This window comes from Heptranchias perlo, chromosome 6 (genome assembly GCF_035084215.1).
Source record: "Heptranchias perlo isolate sHepPer1 chromosome 6, sHepPer1.hap1, whole genome shotgun sequence".
NCBI classification, from domain to species: domain Eukaryota; kingdom Metazoa; phylum Chordata; class Chondrichthyes; order Hexanchiformes; family Hexanchidae; genus Heptranchias; species Heptranchias perlo.
In genome coordinates this window covers 68,058,480-68,077,863 of record NC_090330.1, presented here as the reverse complement: position 1 = coordinate 68,077,863, position 19,384 = coordinate 68,058,480, and the positions used below count along the sequence as shown (strand labels likewise).

Here is a 19,384-nt window from a genome sequence, read left to right as displayed (position 1 = left end):
TACTGTCACAGGGACGTGAGGGCATCTCTGAGATAGTATCGCGGGTAAGTGCGGGAATGTCTGCGATGGAGGGAAGGCTAGCCCCCATGGAGCTTCAGCCACGGCTCACAAATGAGTCCAGTCAGGCCCTGACAACGGCTGTTCTGACTCAGGGTGAACAACATTCTGCCGCCTTAAACAGGCAGGCAGATACCCTAGCACTGGCCTTACAAGGCTTCACATGTGTCCTCCAAACTGTTGTCCAGCAGAGTGGTAGGAGTGGTGTGGGCCTGGCCCAAGGGAGGGATAATGGCTAAAGGGGACATGGAAGTGGGGACACCACTCAAAGCGCTCCCACCTCTCACCCGTTGCCCCTCCCCCTCTCAACCAGTCCCCGCAATGCTGCCTCCTCTCCAGGTGGCCAAGTCTGCCTCTGCACAGGTGCAGGTCGAGCAGTCTTTGGAGGGGACCTCACAGGCACCAAAACCCAGAGGGCGTAGGCCCAAAGCATCTAATCGGTCAGGGCATGAGCAAGAGCAACCTGTCACTACCTCTGCTGCAGCCACAGGGGATGCACCACGTAGAAGTGGTCGGAAGCGAAATGTGAAGGTTTTGAAAGCAGAAAGGGGATGCACAAGGGTGTCTGACGGTCGGTCATGTTTTTCATTTATATTTGCTTTTTGTTAAACGCGCATTAAATATTATTATTGTCACCACTACTGCCACATCTTGGCCATGCTTAACTCTCTTCTGTAATAAGGCCCTTTCATGAGGTTCACCATGAACGCCCACACTTGATGCCACCCATTGGGTCACTCTTGAGTGGGCGTATGTGTAGTTGCAGGACTATTTTGTGCAGGGGGTGGGGGGGTGCAGGCTGGTGTGTCCACTGCTCTAACCAGGTGGTGAGAACTGGACTCTTCACACTGTCTGATGTTAGGAGAACCGTTCACATATCAGTGACTCGCTGGCCTCACGAGCAGCCAGGTGAGCTGCTGCTCTGCCCATGGGTTGCTCCTGCTTCTCCTCCCCCTCCTCCTCCTCCTCCTCCTCCTCAATGTGGGTGCAGAGGTGGATGAGGCCTCCTCAAGCAGCACCCCTCTCCGTTGTGCCATGTTGTGCAGGGCCCAACACACGACTATAATGTGTCCCACTCTGTCTGGTGCGTATTGAAGCGCTCCCCCAGAACGATCAAGGCACCTGAAGTGCATCTTGAGCAGCCCTATAGCAAGCTCACTTATAGACCTGGTAGCGATGTGGCTGTCGTTATATCGATGCTGTTGCTCGGTGGTGGGGTTCCTCAGATGCGTCATGAGCCACGTGTGCAGGGGGTATCCCTTGTCCCCGAGGAGCCAGTCCTTGCGGGTGTTCGGTGCATGGAAGAGGGACGGGATGTTGGACTCCCGGAGGATGAAGGAATCGTGACAGCTGCCAGGGTATCAGGCGCACACGTGAAGGAATCTCTTGCGGTGGTCACAAACGAGCTGAGTGTTGATGGAGTGATAGCCCTTCCTGTTGATGAACAGTCCTGGCTCATGTGGAGGTGCTCGTATTGCTATATGGGTGCAATCGGTTACACCCTGCACCTGTGGGAAGCCAGCCACAGCATGGAATCTCACTGCCCTCTCCGTCTGGCAGTGGTCGTCCGTGGAGAAGTTGATGTAGTGCGAGGCCCTGCTAAACAAACTGTCGGTGACCTGCCTTATGCACTTGTGTGCAGACGACTGAGAGACCCCGGCGATGTCCTTGGTGCCACCCTGGAATGATCCGGAGTTGAAGAAGTTGAGGGCAGTGGTGACAGGGGAGGAGATGCTGCTCAGCCCAGCCGGGAGCAGCTCGGCATGAAGGAGGCTGCAGATGTCTGCGACTACCTGGCGACTGAGTCTGAGCCTCCGTATGCACTGCTCCTCAGAGAGGTCCAGGAAGCTGATCCTCGGTCTGTAGACCCTGTTGTGAGGGTAGTCCCTCCTGCGACGTCGTCTCTCTGTTGTTGCCCTCCATGCTCTTGTCCAGGTGCCTGTGGCGCAGCACTGTGTTGTGGAGCTCCACGTGGCGGAGGTGGATGGCGTGCCTGGCGAGGCTGGTGATGTTACTTGTCCTCGGATGAAGTGGTGAATGCAGCCATGGCACCCCCCATCCTGACGGTGTGAGTTTGAGGGGATCTGCAAAGTAGGTAAATATGTTTGCACAGCAGAATTTTGGGTGGCAAATAAGAATTTTGAGTGAAAACACAAAGGTCTTGCAGCCAAACTTTGTCTGAAGTGACAGAGGGCCCTGCTGCAATAAATTACGTTTCCTCCCCACCTGTCAAATAAGCATTTGCATCTCCCACTGGCTGCTGGCTGAAACACGTCTGCTACAACAGGGAGTGTTTCCCACAGCACGGGAAACATGCTGAGGATCCTTCAAAATTGCACCCCTACCAAAATGTCTACTAATCAAGTATTTCAAGTACTTTAACTATCTGTCAAACTATGTAAATTATCATCCCGCTGGCTTTAATTGCCGATGGGACTCCCGCATTCGGGAGGAGCGCGCGCACCCGAACACGTCACTGGGGAACCTGGAAGTCAGCGAGTTGGAGCCGGGCTCCGGACCCGCTCTGGATTTCAGCAATTTTCGGAGCCCCCCCGTCCCAAATGCACATGCTCCGTCATCCAAAAATCGGCCCTTTTGTTTCCTCCTTGCAACTTGCTTTTCCACCTATCTTTGCATCATCAGCACATTTGGCCACAATACACCCTGTTCCTTCATCCAAGTCATTGATATATATTGTAAATAGTTGAGGCCCCAGCACTGAGCCCTGCGGCACCCCACTGGTTACAGATTGTCATTTTGAAAATGACCCTATTATCCCGACTCTTTGTTTTCTGTTAGTTAGCCAATCCTCTATCCATGCCAGTATATTACCCCCAACACCATGAGCTCTTATCTTGTGCAGTAACCTTTTATGTGGCACCCTATCGAATGCCTTTTGGCAATCCAAATATACTGCATCCATTGGTTCCCCTTTATCCACCCTGCCCATTACTTCCTCAAAGAACGCTAATAAATTTGTCAGACACAATTTCCCCTTCATAAAACGATGTTGACTCTCCTTGATTGTATTATGAGTCTCCAAATGTCCTGCTACTACTTCCTTAATAATGGATTCTAGCATTTTCCCAATGATAGATGTTAGGCTAACTGGTCTTTAGTTACCTGCTTTCTGTCTCACTCCTTTCTTGAATAGGGGTTTTATGTTTGCGGTTTTCCAATCCGCTGGGACCTTTCCAGAATCTAATGAATTCTGGAAGATTACAACCAATGCATACACTATCTCTGTAGCCGCTTCCTTTAAGATCCTCGGATGCAAGCCATCAGGTCCAGGGGACTTGTCAGCCTTTAGACCCATTAGTTTACCTAGTACTTTTTCTCTAGTGATAGTGATTGTTTTTAGTTCCTCCCTCCCCTTTGCACCTTGATTTTCTACTATTATTGGTATGTTATTAGTCTCTTCTACTGTGAAGACAGATACAAAATATCTGTTCAATTCCTATTGAAATTCCTGTTTCATCCCATTGAAATTGGCCCTCCTCCAATTGAGCATTTTTACTTTAGATTGGTCCGTGTCCTTTTCCATAGCTATTCTAAACCTTATGCTGCTATGATTGCTCCTCCCTAAATGCTCCCCACTGACACTTGCTCCACGTGGTCCGCCTCATTCCCTAGAAACAAGTCCAGCAATTCCTCCTTCCTCGTTGGGCCGGAAACGTACTGGTGAAGAAAGTTATCCTGAACACATTTCAAAAATTCCTCCCCTCTTTGCCCCTTATTATTATCACTATCCCAGTCTATATTAGGATAGTTGAAGTCCCCAGTTTTCACTACTTTATAGCTTTTGCAACGCTCTGTAATTTCCCTGCAAATTTGCTCCTCTATATCCTTCCCACTAGTTGGTGGCCTATAGAATACAACCAGTAGTGTAATGGCACCTCTTTTATTTCTTAATTCTAACCAAATAGATTCTGTCCTTGACCCCTCCAGGACATCCTCTCTCTCCAGTATTGCAATATTCTCCTTAACCAATGCTGCCACACCCCTCCTTTCTTTCCTTCCCTATCTTTCCTGAACACCTTGTATCCAGGAATATTTAGTACCCAACCCTGCCCTTTTGTGAGCCAGGTCTCCGTTATCGCCACAACATCATATTCCCATGTGGCTATTTGTGCCTGCAGCTCGCCATCCTTGTTTACCATGTTACGTGTGTTTACACACATGCACTGCAAACCAGTCTTAGACTTTCTTGTCCTCTCTCTTAGTCTGATCCCACCTAATACTGTACTATTTCTTACTCTAATGCTATCTTTCTCCCCCGATCCTTTGTGCCCCTTGTTTCTCCTTTCCATTGCTACATCCTGGTGCCCATCACCCTGCCAAATTAGTTTAACCCCCTTCCCCCCCACCTCACAGCACTAGCAAACCTCCCTGCGAGGACATTGGTCCCAGCTCCATTGAGTTGCAACCTGTCCGACCAGTACAGGTCCCACCTTCCCCAGAACTAGTCCCAATGCCCCAGGAATCTAAAGCCCTTCATCCTGCACCATCTCTCCAGCCATGCATTCAACTGCTCTATCCTCCTATTTCTATACCCACTACCTTTTGAGGTCCTGCTTCTTAATCTCTTTCCTAACTCCTTAAAATCTGCCTGCAGGACCTCATCCCTCTTTCTACTTATGTCGCTGGTACCGACATGGACCACGACCTCTGGCTGTTCACCCTCCACCCCCCCCCCCCCTCCCCCTGCAGAATGTTCTGCAGCCACTCAGTGACGACGCTGGCACCAGGGAGGCAACATACCATTCTGGAATCACGTCTGCAGCCGCAGAAATGCCTGTCTGCTCCCCTACCTATAGAATCCCCTCTCACCATTACTCTCTTGACCTTTCTCCTCCCCCCCCCCCCCCCCCACCCCGCCCCGGCTCCCCGTACTGCTGAGCCACCCATGGTGCTGTGGACTTGGCTCTGGCTGCACTCCGCAAAAGAACCCTCTCCCTCACCAGTATTCAGAACAGATTCTAATCTCCTATATTCAAAGGAGAGCAGGGAGTTTCTCAAGTGTTCCTGTCCTGTACTTTTTCTCTGGTTCCAACGTTGTTTTGATTCCCATTTAAACATTATCATAGAGTTTGCATTGGTACTTCCTGCTCTGTTTGGAAATACATAAACATTTCTATTTATTTGGGGAATTCAATCAAAGAATGAGCTTGCGGGTTGGGAAAGACAGTGGGGCATATCACTACAGGTCAATTATTATAAAATATATTAAACAATTTGAGCATTACCACAACAACAGTATCATAGAATCTTACAGCCTTGCTTGACTGGATTAATATGCTGGAGATATGCTTACAATATTCCTCCCATGTCTGTTAAGAATGGCCTTATCAGCAATGTATGTTCGGGCATCATGCCATGGGCCTGTTACAGTGGAATCCACCAACTATTGGAGAATTTTTAATTCTGGAAGACATAACTGTAAACTCATGTGGCCCTGGCGGTGTAGCAGATGTAGAATGTGACTGGCTCATTGTGCTAAATGGCACCTGCCAAGGACCTTTCTTCAAGTCCTGTGTTGTCAGATACTTGGTCCTCCCTAGCTTCTCCAGGATGATCTGTGCATGAGACATCGGGCAAGCATCAGCTTTGTCAAGTCATCTAGTTTAAGACAATCTGTACAGAACTATCCGGTCTTATCTGGTCTCATTTCCTACATTACAACAGTGACTGCACTTCAGAAGTACTTCATTGGCTGTGAAGCACTTTGGGACGTCCTGAGATCTTGAAAGGTGCTATATAGATTCAAGTTCATTCTTTAATGACTAATACCACTGGTGATGACCAAGGGCTCAGGGATGACTATTATCCCCTGATTCAGCATCTCTTGAACCTCCTTGGCTGTATATTAGCTCTCAGTGTGGCATGGAGTACGCACATTAGTGAATTGGATTTGAACTGCTCACTTTTAGGCTGTGTGTACACTACTTAGCATAACTTGGTTTGCCCGAGAACGGTGAGTGACAATTTAACTTCAATTTCCTGGCTTGCTATTTCTGTGTGGGAGATAACTTGAGCTGATTCAGTTATCATATCTACCAAGGAACTCATTTTATTTTTGGATAAGAGATCCATCATTGCTTCTTCCACCAAACACAAGATACAAGACCACTTCCTCACAGCAAAGATAGCAACAACCATTTGCATTTAAATAGTTCATCTAATGTGGAAAATTGTCCCAAGGCACACCAGAGAGGCGTAATCAAAAGACATGGACACTGAGCTAAAGAAGGAGATACTCAGAAGGTTGTGGGTTCAAGTCCCACTCCAGAGACTTCAGCACATAATCTAGGCTGACACTTCAGTGCAGTACTGAGGGAGTGTTGTACTGTCGGCGGTGCTGTCTTTCGGATGAGACGTTAAATTGAGGCCCTGTCTGCTCTCTTAGGTGGACGTAAAAGATTCCATGGCACTATTCGAAGAAGAGTAGGGGTGATCTCCTCTGTGCCGTGGCCAATACTTATCACCCAACCAACATCACTGAAAAACAGATTATCTGGTCATTTATTTCATTGCTATTTGTGGGACCTTGCTGTGTGCAAATTGGCTGCTGCGTTTCCTACAATACAACAGTGACTACACTTCAAAAGTACTTAATTGACTGTAAAGCGCTTTGGGACACCCTGAGGTCATGAAAGGAGCTATATAAATGTAAGTCTTTTTCTTTCTATTTAGAATGACACTAATAGTAAATATTTGCAGCACAACAAAACCTAATGAATTTTTTTTTATTCGTTCGTTATGTGGCTGGTCCAGTTAAGTTTCAAGGCCAGCATTTATTGCCCATCTCTAATTGGCCTTGAGAAGGTGGTGGTGAGCCGCCTCCTTGAACCGCTGCAGTCCGTGTGGTGAAGGTTCTCCCACACTGCTATTAGGTAGGGAGTTCCAGGATTTTGATGAAGGAACGGTGATATTTTTCCAAGTCGGGATGGTGTGTGACTTGGAAGGGAACGTGCAGGTGGTGTTGTTCCCATGTGCCTGCTGCCCTTGTCCTTCTAGGTGGTAGAGGTCGCAGGTTTGGGAGGTGCTGTCGAAGAAGCCTTAGCGAGTTGTTGGAATGCATCTTGTAAATGGTGCACACTGCAGCAACGGTGCGCTGGTGGTGAAGGGAGTGAATGTTTAGGGTGGTGGATGGGGTGCCAATCAAGCGGGCTGCTTTATCCTGAATGGTGTTGAGCTTCTTGAGTGTTGTTGGAGCTGCATTCATCCAGGCAAGTGGAGAGTATTCCATCACACTCCTGACTTGTGCTTTGTAGATGGTGGAAAGGCTTTGGGGAATCAGGAGGTGAGTCACTTGCCGCAGAATACCCAGCCTCTGACTTGCTCTTGTAGCCACAGTATTTATGTGACTGATCCAGTTACGTTTCTGGTCAATGGTGACCCCCCAGGATGTTGATGGTGGGGGATTCAGCGATGGTAATGCCATTGAATGTCAAGGTGAGGTGTTTAGACTCTCTCTTGTTGGAGATGATGTGGAGATGCCGGTGATGGACCGGGGTGGACAAATGTAAGGAATCTTACAACACCAGGTTATAGTCCAACAATTTTATTTGAAAATCACAAGCTTTCGGAGCTTACCTCCTTCGTCAGGTGACGAAGGAGGTAAGCTTCGAAAGCTTGTGTTTTTCAAATAAAACTGTTGGACTATAACCTGGTGTCGTAAGATTCCTTACATTTGTTGGAGATGATCATTGCCTGGCATTTGTCTGGCGCGAATGTTACTCGCCACTTATCAGCCCAAGCCGGGATGTTGTCCAGGTCTTGCTGCATGCGGGCACGGACTGCTTCATTATCTGAGGGGTTGCGAATGGAATTGAACACTGTGCAATCATCAGCGAACATCCCCATTTCTGACCTTATGATGGAGGGAAGGTCATTGATGAAGCAGCTGAAGATGGTTGGGCCTGGGACACTGCCCTGAGGAACTCCTGCAACAATGTCCTGGGGCTGAGATAATTGGCCTTCAACAACCACTACCATCTTCCTTTGCACTAGGTATGACTACAACCACTGGAGAGTTTTCCCCTTGATTCCCATTGACTTCAATTTTACTAGGGCTCCTTGGTGCCACACTCGGTCAAATGCTGCCTTGATGTCAAGGGCAGTCACTCTCACCTCACCTCTGGAATTCAGCTCTTTTGTCCATGTTTGGACCAAGGCTGTAATGAGGTCTGGAGCCAAGTGGTCCTGGCAGAACCCAAACTAAGCATTGGTGAGTAGGTATGAATATGTGCCGCTTGATAGCACTGTCGACGACACCTTCCATCACTTTGCTGATGATTGAGAGAAGGCTGATGGGGCGTTAATTGGCTGGATTGAATTTGTCCTGCTTTTTGTGGACAAGAGATACCTGGGCAATTTTCCACTTTGTCGGGTAGATGCCAGTGTTGTAGCTGTACTGGAACAGTTTGACTAGAGGAGCGGCTTGCCACTAGAATTCATTCCAATGGAACAGAGCCACATTGATGCACAAATACCAACAGAACTGCAAAGCACTTTAAATAACACAATTAGGTAGATCTATAAGCAATATGCAACATAAGTCTGCGCTCGCCCCGAACTGGAAAATTTCATCAACTTTGCTTCTTATTTCCACCCTTCTCTCGCCTTCACACGGTCCATCTCCGACTCTTCCCTTCCCTTTCTTGACTTCTCTATCTCCATTTCTTGGGATAGGCTGAACAACCAATATCAACTGTAAGCCCACCAACTTCCGCAACTACCTTGATTACACTTCCTCCCGCCCCACTTTCTGTAAGAACTCTATTGCATTCTCCCAGTTCCTCCGTTTCTGTCGCATCTGTTCTGATGATGCCACCTTCCACACAAATGCTTCTGATATGTCTTCCTTTTTCCTCAACTGAGGATTCCCCTCCACAGTAATTGACAGGGCCCTCAACCATGTCAGTCCCATTTCCCGCATTTATGCCCTCACCCCTTCCCCTCCCTCCCAGAACCACGATAGGGTCCTTCTTGTCCTCACCTTCCACCCCACCAGCCTCCACATTCAATGGATCATCTTCCGCCATTTCCACCACTTCCAGCACGATGACACCACCAAACACATCTTCCTCTCCCCTCCCCTTTCAGCATTCCGAAGGGACTGCTCCCTCTGCGACACCCCGGTCCACTCTTCAAATACTCCCAACACCCGCTGCCGTTCCCAACGCACCGTCCCATGCAAGTGCAGGAGATGCAACACCTGCCCTTTCACCTCCTCCCTTCCCATGTCCAGGGTTCCAAACACTTCTTCCAGGTGAAACAGTGAATTACTTGTACTTCTTTCAATTTAGTATACTGTATTTGCTGCTCACGTGTGGTCTCCTCTACATTGGGGAGACCAAACGCAGATTGGGTGATCACTTTGCTGAACACCTCCGCTCAGTCCGCAAGCGTGACCCTGACATTCCAGTCGCTTGCCATTTTAATTCTTCATCCCACTCCCAATCTGACCTCCCTGTCCTCGGCCTCCTACACTGTTCCAATGAAGCTCGAGGAATAGCACCTCATCTTACGATTTAGGCACTTTACAACCTTCCAGACTCAACATTGATTTCAATAACTTCAAATCATAACCACTGCTCTCATTTCTTCATGATGTGGAGATGCCGGTGATGGACTGGGGTTGACAATTGTAAACAATTTTACAACACCAAGTTATAGTCCAGCAATTTTATTTTAAATTCACAAGCTTTCGGAGACTTCCTCCTTCCTCAGGTAAATGTTCAGGAGCTCCTTGAAGCCTACGCATTTATACATATAGAACAATACATGGTGTTTACAGACTGCCCCTGCAACTGCCCGTTGCCAAGGCAATCACCGTGTTCAGACAGAGAGGTGTCACCTGCAGAACCCCCGAATACACATTCAACAAAAAAACAAACAGGGAAAAAAAACAGAGAAAAAAAACAGAGAGAGGCAGAAACATCCGGAAGGCAGAGAAAGCCAGCAAATGACCCATTATATTAAAAACAGATAACATTTGTTCGCTGGTGGGGTAACGTGTAGCGTGACATGAACCCAAGATCCCGGTTGAGGCCGTCCTCATGGGTGCGGAACTTGGCTATCAATTTCTGCTCGACGATTTTGCGTTGTCGTGTGTCTCGAAGGCCGCCTTGGAGTACGCTTACCCGAAGGTCGGTGGATGAATGTCCATGACTGCTGAAGTGTTCCCCGACTGGGAGGGAACCCTCCTGTTTGGCGATTGTTGCGCGGTGTCCGTTCATCCGTTGTCGCAGCGTCTGCATGGTCTCGCCAATGTACCATGCTCTGGGGCATCCTTTCCTGCAACGTATGAGGTAGACAACGTTGGCCGAGTCACAGGAGTATGAACCATGCACCTGGTGGGTGGTGTCCTCTCGTGTGATGGTGGTATCTGTGTCGATGATCTGGCATGTCTTGCAGAGGTTACCGTGGCAGGGTTGTGTGGCGTCGTGGACGCTGTTCTCTTGAAAGCTAGGTAATTTGCTGCGAACGATGGTCTGTTTGAGGTTGGGTGGCTGTTTAAAGGCGAGTAGTGGAGGTGTGGGGATGGCCATAGCGAGGTGTTTGTCCTCATTGATGACATGTTGAAGGCTGCGGAGAACATGGCGTAGTTTCTCCGCTCCGGGGAAGTACTGGACGACAAAGGGTACTCTGTTGGTTGCGTCCCGTGTTAGTCTCCTGAGGAGGTCTATGCGATTTTTTGCTGTGGCCCGTCGGAACTGTCGATCGATGAGTCGAGCGTCATATCCCGTTCTTACTAGGGCGTCTTTCAGCGTCTGTAGGTGTCCATCGCGTTCCTCCTCGTCTGAGCAGACCCTGTGTATTCGCAGGGCCTGTCCATAGGGGATGGCCTCTTTGACGTGGTTAGGGTGGAAGCTGGAAAAGTGGAGCATCGTGAGGTTGTCCGTGGGCTTGCGGTAGAGTGAGGTGCTGACAGCATGTGCTGGTAATGGTTCTGCTGTTGCCATTTACAGCTCCTCTTAAACTCATCTTTACTTGTCTCATTACCACCCTCCTTGTCTTGCACCATCATCCCTTTTGTCATTTAATCACTCCTGCCCTCCACCCTATCACAGACCTTCCCTTTTGTTCTTTCCTCCCCTCCACCCCTTTTTCCTGGCTCTGTACTTGCTTAAAACTGTTAAACCTTTAACTACTTCTAGTTCTGGGGTCAGTATTAGGACCACTGCTCATTTTCATATATATTAATGACCTGGACTTGGGTATAGAGGGTATAATTTCAAAGTTTGCAGATGACACGAAACTTGGAAATGTAGTAAACAGTGTGGAGGATAGAAACAAACTTCAGGAGGACATAGACAAACTGGTGAAATGGGCAGACACATGTCAGATGAAATTTAATGCAGAGAAGTGTGAAGTTGTGCATTTTGGTAGGAAGAATGAAGCGAGGCAATATAAACTAACTGGTACAATTTTAAAGGGGGTGCAGGAATAGAGAGACCCGGGGGTCACAAAAACAAATCTTTGAAGGTGGCAAGACAAGTTGAGAAGGCTGTTAAAAAAGCGAATGGGATCCTGGGCTTTACTAATAGAGGCATAGAGTACAAAAGCAAGGAAGTTATGCTAAACCTTTATAAAACACTGGTTAGGCCTCAGCTGGAGAATTGTGACCAGAATTGTGCCAGGAATGAGGGACTTCACTTATCTGGAGAGACTGGAGAAGCTAGGGTTGTTCTCCTTCGAACAGAGAAGGGTAAGGGGAGATTAGATAGAGGTGTTCAAAATCATGAATGGTTTTGACAGAGGAAATAAGGAAACACTATTTCCAGTGGTGAAGGGTCGGTAGATTTAAGGTGATCGGCAAAAGAGCCAGGGGCGACATGCTGAGTATTTCCAGCATTTTCTCTTTTTATTTCAGATTTCTAACATCCGCAGTATTTTGCTTTTGACAAGTCTGAGTTGCCCTTGTATTACGTTCGTTTGGAGATGAGACCCAGTGTTTAGTATTTCAAGAGTTATCCCTGAGTGAATCTTTTCATAAAGGTGTGGTGGTAAAGATTATTGAGTTCAAGTTGATAGGGCTGTGGAGGCTAGCAGACAGGCACAGACAGATACAGGTGCTGGTATGTGATATGTTTGGCAGGCTGGAGTTGTGCTGCTGTGTTGCTTGCACTGTGTAATTGGATACCCTACTGGATTGGTGAGCAAATGAAGGGAGGTAAGATGCAATGTGAGAGAACTGGATTTTCAAGTCCTGGCAAACAACTGCTTGTTGTTCCTTTGGTTAATATCACTGCAGCGACTTTTCGAATTCACACTGAAATGGATTAGTACTGTGGAGATAAGGTAAACTGTCGCAAATGGAAGTTTTTCCTGTTCACTTGTAATTAAAGTTACTGTAGACATTTAGAGGTCCAATAAACCTCTGAAACTACTGGTGTGTGAGGTGATGGTATGTTTGCACAAGTCGAATATATATAAATATTATAAACGGAGCTGAGTCAAGATAACAACGACTTCATACTGTAACTAAGTCACATTACCTGTGAGCAGTTGTTGGAGGATGTTATCGAGTCATTTGTTGTAAGACACATGACAGTAGCATTGCAATGATTGTAATCGGCACCAAAGGTAAGAGCAGCATTTGGGAATGAAACAGGAAAAGTGATTTCACAAGACTGCATGTTGCAAGCTGTACTGTCAAGGTTAGAGTGAAAAGAGCAATTGCAGTCAAGTCGTAATCGTGAATCTTAGTTCATGTTTTCTTTTCCTAAGCAATGAATTTTTCTTGGTGTTTTCTGTGTGGATGAGTGGGCGAACTCTGAACTTTGATAAATTATTAGGGTTCGTGCCCTCCTCTTTGAGCAAGAATGGGGGAGGGGAAGTGATTTATGGCACCAAGCTGAATTTGCAACCATTTTCTTTTCTTACCCTCATTACAAATTCTGTTTGTAATTTCTTCTTTCTGTACTACAATTTTTTTTGTCTCATATTTCTCCGCTACTGTTTTTTTTTCTCTCTTGACTTTATAGTTATATCTTTCCCCCTTCCTTCAGTCTTTAAATCTGAGCCTCTTCCCTGCCTGCTTTTCTCCATACTTCATAGGATCATTAAGGGAGTGTCTTTATTCTATCGATAGTGCAGACATTTTGCTATCATATTGCAACTTTGTTTCAGCTATGAGTTATGACACATGGATAGTCCCAGATTTATATGAAGTGTTAGTCCCAGACCTGTCAAGTCTCACCAATTGGAAGTGACATTCACTCATTTTGGTTTCAAATGTGACCTGCTTTGATATTGACAGTGTCATTGGTTTAATTAAGTTTAATATCTGTATTACTCTTTATCATAAATCTCACTTCACAACTCTCTTCAATGTTGACGTCCTGCTTGAATCTGAGAGTGCAGTTTGCAAATTTGAACTGGCCCCCCAAAATGACACATTTTATTTCAGAGCAAGAGAATGGGACTTGCACATTTCCGAGTAGTGAGTGCTTGCTTATGGGTAAAACAAAAATCTGCCAATCACAGGCCATTTGGATGCAATGCCAACTTTCTCAAACTATGACTGGCAAAAAGGAACATAATAGTTTATCCAGACGACTTTGCCATTGCTTTATTCAAAATAAATTTTAGGCAATTGAGTGAAGAGTTAATTGTGCGGGGAGTTGTCAGACATATTGAAGGACACTGAGGCAATGCCAAGTTAGTATAGAAACATAGGAACAGGAGTAGGCTAATTAGCTCCTCGAGCTGCTTCCGCCATTCAATGAGATCTGTGACCTAACTCCATATACCCACCTTAGCCCCATATCCCTTAATAACTTTGCTTACCAAAAATCTACAAATCTCAAATTTAAAATGAACAATTGAGCTAGCATCAACTGCTGTTTGCGGATGAGTTCCAAACATCTACCACCCTTTGAGTGTAGACGTTTGTCCTAACTTCACTCCTGAAAGTCCTGGTTCTAATTTTTAGATTATATCCCCTCGTCCTAGACTCCCCAACCAGTGGAAAGAGTTTCTTTCTATCTTCCCTATCTTCTCCAGGGCAATTAGGGATGGGCAATAAATGCCGGCCTCGTCAGCGATGCCCACATCCCATGAACGAATAATTTTTAAAAATCTGTTCCCCTTAAAATCTTGAAAACGTCGATCAAATCACCTCTTAATCTTCTAAATTCCAGGGAATACAACCCTAGTTTGTGTAATCTCTCCTTGTAATTTAACCCGACAATGTGGAAAATTGCCCAGGTATGTCCTGTCCACAAAAGCAGGACAAATCCAATCCGGCCAATTACCGACCCATCAGTCTACTCTCAATCATCAGCAAAGTGATGGAAGGTGTCGTCGACAGTGCTATCAAGCGGCACTTACTCACCAATAACCTGCTCACTGATGCTCAGTTTGGGTTCCGCCAGGACCACTCGGCTCCAGACCTCATTACAGCCTTGGTCCAAACATGGACAAAAGAGCTGAATTCCAGAGGTGAGGTGAGAGTGACTGCCCTTGACATCAAGGCAGCATTTGACCGAGTGTGGCACCAAGGAGCCCTAGTAAAATTGAAGTCAATGGGAATCAGGGGGAAAACTCTCCAGTGGCTGGAGTCATACCTAGCACAAAGGAAGATGCTAGTGGTTGTTGGAGGCCAATCATCTCAGCCCCAGGGCATTGTTGCAGGAGTTCCTCAGGGCAGTGTCCTAGGCCCAACCATCTTCAGCTGCTTCATCAATGACCTTCCCTCCATCATAAGGTCAGAAATGGGGATGTTCGCTGATGACTGCACAGTGTTCAGTTCCATTCGCAACCCCTCAGATAATGAAGCAGTCCGAGCCCGCATGCAGCAAGACCTGGACAACATCCAGGCTTGGGCTCATAAGTGGCAAGTAACATTCGCGCCAGATAAGTGCCAGGCAATGACCATCTCCAACAAGAGAGAGTCTAAGCACCTCCCCTTGACATTCAACGGCATTACCATCGCCGAATCCCCCACCATCAACATCCTGGGGGTCACCATTGACCAGAAACTTAACTGGACCAGCCATATAAATACTGTGGCTACGAGAGCAGGTCAGAGGCTGGGTATTCTGCGGCGAGTGACTCACCTCCTGAGCCCAAAGCCTTTCCACCATCTACAAGGCACAAGTCAGGAGTGTGATGGAATACTCTCCACTTGCCTGGATGAGTGCAGCTCCAACAACACTCAAGAAGCTCGACACCATCCAAGATAAAGTAGCCCGCTTGATTGGCACCCCATCCACCACCCTAAACATTCACTCCCTTCACCACCGGCGCACTGTGGCTGCAGTGTGCACCATCCACAGGATGCACTGCAGCAACTCGCCAAGGCTTCTTCGACAGCACCTCCCAAACCCGCGACCTCTACTACCTAGAAGGACAAGAGCTGCAGGCGCATGGGAACAACACCACCTGCAGGTTCCCCTCCAAGTCACACACCATCCCGACTTGGAAATATATCGCCGTTCCTTCATTGTCGCTGGGTCAAAATCCTGGAACTCCCTTCCTAACAGTACTGTGGGAGGACCGTCACCACACGGACTGCAGCAGTTCAAGAAGGCGGCTCACCACCACCTTCTCGAGGGCAATTAGGGATGGGCAATAAATGCCGGCCTTGCCAGCGACGCCCACATCCCGTGAACGAATAAAAAAAAACCCTTGGAGTCCAGGTATCATTTTAGTAAATCTAAGCTGCACTCCCTCCAAGGCCAATATATCCTTCCTAAGGTGCGGTGCCCAGAACTGAACATAGTACTCCAGGTGTGGTCCAACCAGGGCTTTGTATAGCTGTAGCATAACTTCTACCCTCTTGTATTCTAGTCCTCTAGATATAAAGGCCAGCATTCCATTAGGCTTTTTGATTATTTTCTGTGCCTGTCCATTTTAATGATCTATGTACATGGACCTCTATCATGTCTATCACATGCACTGCTATGCGCAGTTAACGACCTAAAAAAGCATGGAACAAGAAAACGCCATTTGCCCCATCAAGCCCACTGTGTATACAGACCAGGGTTTGAATAAAGACGGATAACATGAATTTGTAAAACATAGGTTATCTCTGACAAATTTAGTAGAGTTGTTTGAGGGACTAACAGAATGTTTTGACAAATGAAATGCCAGTACTGTATCTGTATTTACTCTTTGTCATAAACTTCATTTATGCTTGGGGCTAAGGGAGGAAGGAGTCTGAGATTTAACAGGGTGGGAAGGACAGGAGTGACACTTAAACTGAAGATAAGAACATAAGAAATAGGAGCAGGAGTAGGCCATTTGGCCCCTCGAGCCTGCTCCGCCATTCAATCAGATCATGGCTGATCTTCAACCTCAACTCCACTTTCCTGCCCGATCCCCATATATCTTGATTCCCCTAGAGTCCAAAAATCTATCCATCTCAGCCTTGAATATATTCAATGACTCAGCATCCACAGCCCTTTGGGGTAGAGAATTCCAAAGATTCACAACCCTCTCTGTGAAGAAATTCCTCCTCATCGCAGTCTTGAATGGCCAACCCCTAATCCTGCAGCTATGCCCCCTAGTTCTAGGCTCTCTAGCCAGGGGGAACAATCTATCAGCATCTACCCTGTCAAGCCCCCTAATAATACATATTTCAATGAGATCATCTCTCATTCTTCTAAACTCCAGAGAGAATAGGCCCTTTCTACTCAATGGAAAGGATTAAAAGGAGAAAGAGTGCTTGGTTAAAGTGAGGAGAAGAAAAGTGTCAGGTTTAATAGGGTCGTTGAAGAAGAGTATCGGCATTTAGTGGTTGGAGGGTGAGAAGGGTGTCATGTTGAATTGGGGGGGCAGAGGGAGAAGAGTATCATGTTGAATGGCTGGGGTGGGGTGGGGGGAGCTGTGCCTCTTTGAATTGAGGGGGGAGGTGAAGAGTGCCAGTGTGAACTGGAAGGGTTGGAAGTATAGAGAGTGACTCTGTGAAAGCATGAGGAGTTAGATGGAGTTCATTGGGGTGAAATTGGTCTTGTGCAGTAGCCCGGAACAGGTGATAGCCAATCGGCAGCCCATTTTAGACCCTGCCCGACTCGCTATTGCTGTTTCGCGCGACTGACAAAGGCTGACTTCACCCACATATCTCCATGAAGTGTATCCAGAGGGGTAGTGTGTCCCTATGAACTGAGTTAGGAGGTTGCAGTAACTTTTGGTGAAAATCCAATATCACTTTGTTTTTCCTTATTTTAGAAGGAAATATTGTGAAGTAGTAAAGTTTTAAAATTAACCAAAGTGCATAATACTTAATGAAAAAAATTCAAAATTTTCCTGCCCCCTCCCATCCACAGAAATTCAACAACAGTTTTGTGCCTTTAACATTTGGGTTCCCCTTTCGGGCTGTCAAGTACTTTCCCCCAATACAAGTGAAGGAATGAAACAAAAACAGAAAATGCTAAAAACACGCAGTAGGTCAGGCAGCATCTGTGGAGAGAATAAGTAAGAACATAAGAAATAGGAGCAGGAGTAGGCCAATCGGCCCCTCGAGCCTGCTCCACCATTCAATAAGATCATGGCTGATCTGATCCTAACCTCAAATCTAAATTCATGTCCAATTTCCTGCCCGCTCCCCGTAACCCCTAATTCCCTTTACTTCTAGGAAACTGTCGATTTCCGTTTTAAATTTATTTAATAATGTAGCTTCCACAGCTTCCTGGGGCAGCAAATTCCACAGACCTACTACCCTCTGAGTGAAGAAGTTTCTCCTCATCTCAGTTTTGAAAGAGCAGCCCCTTATTCTAAGATTGTGCCCCCTAGTTCTAGTTTCACCCATCCTTGGAAACATCCTTACCGCATCCACCCGATCAAGCCCCTTCACAATCTTATATGTTTCAATAAGATCGCCTCTCATTCTTCTGAACTCCAATGAGTAGAGTCCCAATCTACTCAACCTCTCCTCATATGTCCGCCCCCTCATCCCCGGGATTAACCGAGTGAACCTTCTTTGTACTGCCTCGAGAGCAAGTATGTCTTTTCTTAAGTATGGAGACCAAAACTGTATGCAGTATTCCAGGTGCGGTCTCACCAATACCTTATATAACTGCAGCAATACCTCCCTGTTTTTATATTCTATCCCCCGAGCAATAAAAGCCAACATTCCATTGGCCTTCTTGATCACCTGCTGCACCTGCAAACTAACTTTTTGATCTTCTTGCACTAGGACCCCCAGATCTCTTTGTACTGCAGTACTTTCCAGTTTCTCGCCTTTAAGATAATAACTTGCTCTCTGATTTTTCCTGCCAAAGTGCATAACCTCACATTTTCCAATATTGTATTGCATCTGCCAAATCCCGCCCACTCACCCAGCCTGTCTATATACCCCTGTAGGTTTTTTATGTCCTCCTCACTCTCCACTTTCCCTCCCATCTTTGTATCATCTGCAAACTTTGATATATTACACTTGGTCCCCTCCTCCAAATCGTTAATATAGATTGTAAAGAGTTGGGGACCCAGCACCGACCCCTGCGGAACACCACTGGCTACTGGTTGCCAGTCCGAGAATGAACCGTTTATCCCAACTCTCTGCTTCCTGTTAGATAACCAATCCTCCACCCATGCCAGAATATTACCCCCAATCCAGTGATTCTTTATCTTGAGCAATAATCTTTTATGTGGCACCTTGTCGAATGCCTTCTGGAAGTCTAAATACACTACATCCACTGGTTCCCCTTTATCCACCCTGCACGTTATGTCCTCAAAGAACTCAAGCAAATTTGTCAGACATGACTTCCCCTTCGTAAAGCCATGCTGACTTTATCCTATTAAATTATATTTATCCAAATGTTCCGCTACTGTCTCCTTGATAATAGATTCCAAAATTTTACCCACCACAGATGTTAGGCTAACTGGTCTATAATTTCCAGCCTTCTGCCTACTACCCTTTTTAAATAAGGGTGTTACATTGGCAGTTTTCCAATCTGCCGGGACCTTTGCCGAGTCCAGAGAGTTTTGGAAAATTATTACCAAAGCATCCACAATCCCTACTGCCACTTCCCTCAAGACCCTCGGATGTAAGCCATCAGGTCCAGGGGATTTATCCGCCTAGAGTCCCATTATTTTACTGAGTACCAATTCCTTAGTGATTTTAATCGTATTTAGCTCCTCCCCCCCTCGAGCCCCCTGTTTGTCCAGTGTTGGGATATTCTTAGTGTCCTCTATCGTAAAGACTGAAACAAAATATTTGTTCAGCATTTTTGCCATCTCCATGTTTCCCACCATTAATTTCCCGGTCTCATCCTCTAAGGGACCTACGTTTGCCTTAGCCACCCTTTTTCTTTTTATATAACTATAGAAACTCTTGCTATCTGTTTTTATATTTTTTGCTAATTTATTTTCA

The 19,384-nt window shown here is 46.5% G+C and overlaps 1 protein-coding gene across 5 annotated transcripts in view; it reads left to right on the top strand.

Moving 5' to 3' along the window:
• LOC137323057 (ETS-related transcription factor Elf-1-like) overlaps window positions 1-19,384 on the top strand; it is a 149,387-nt gene that overhangs the window by 26,234 nt on the left and 103,769 nt on the right. The gene's annotated exons all lie outside the window — the stretch shown is intronic.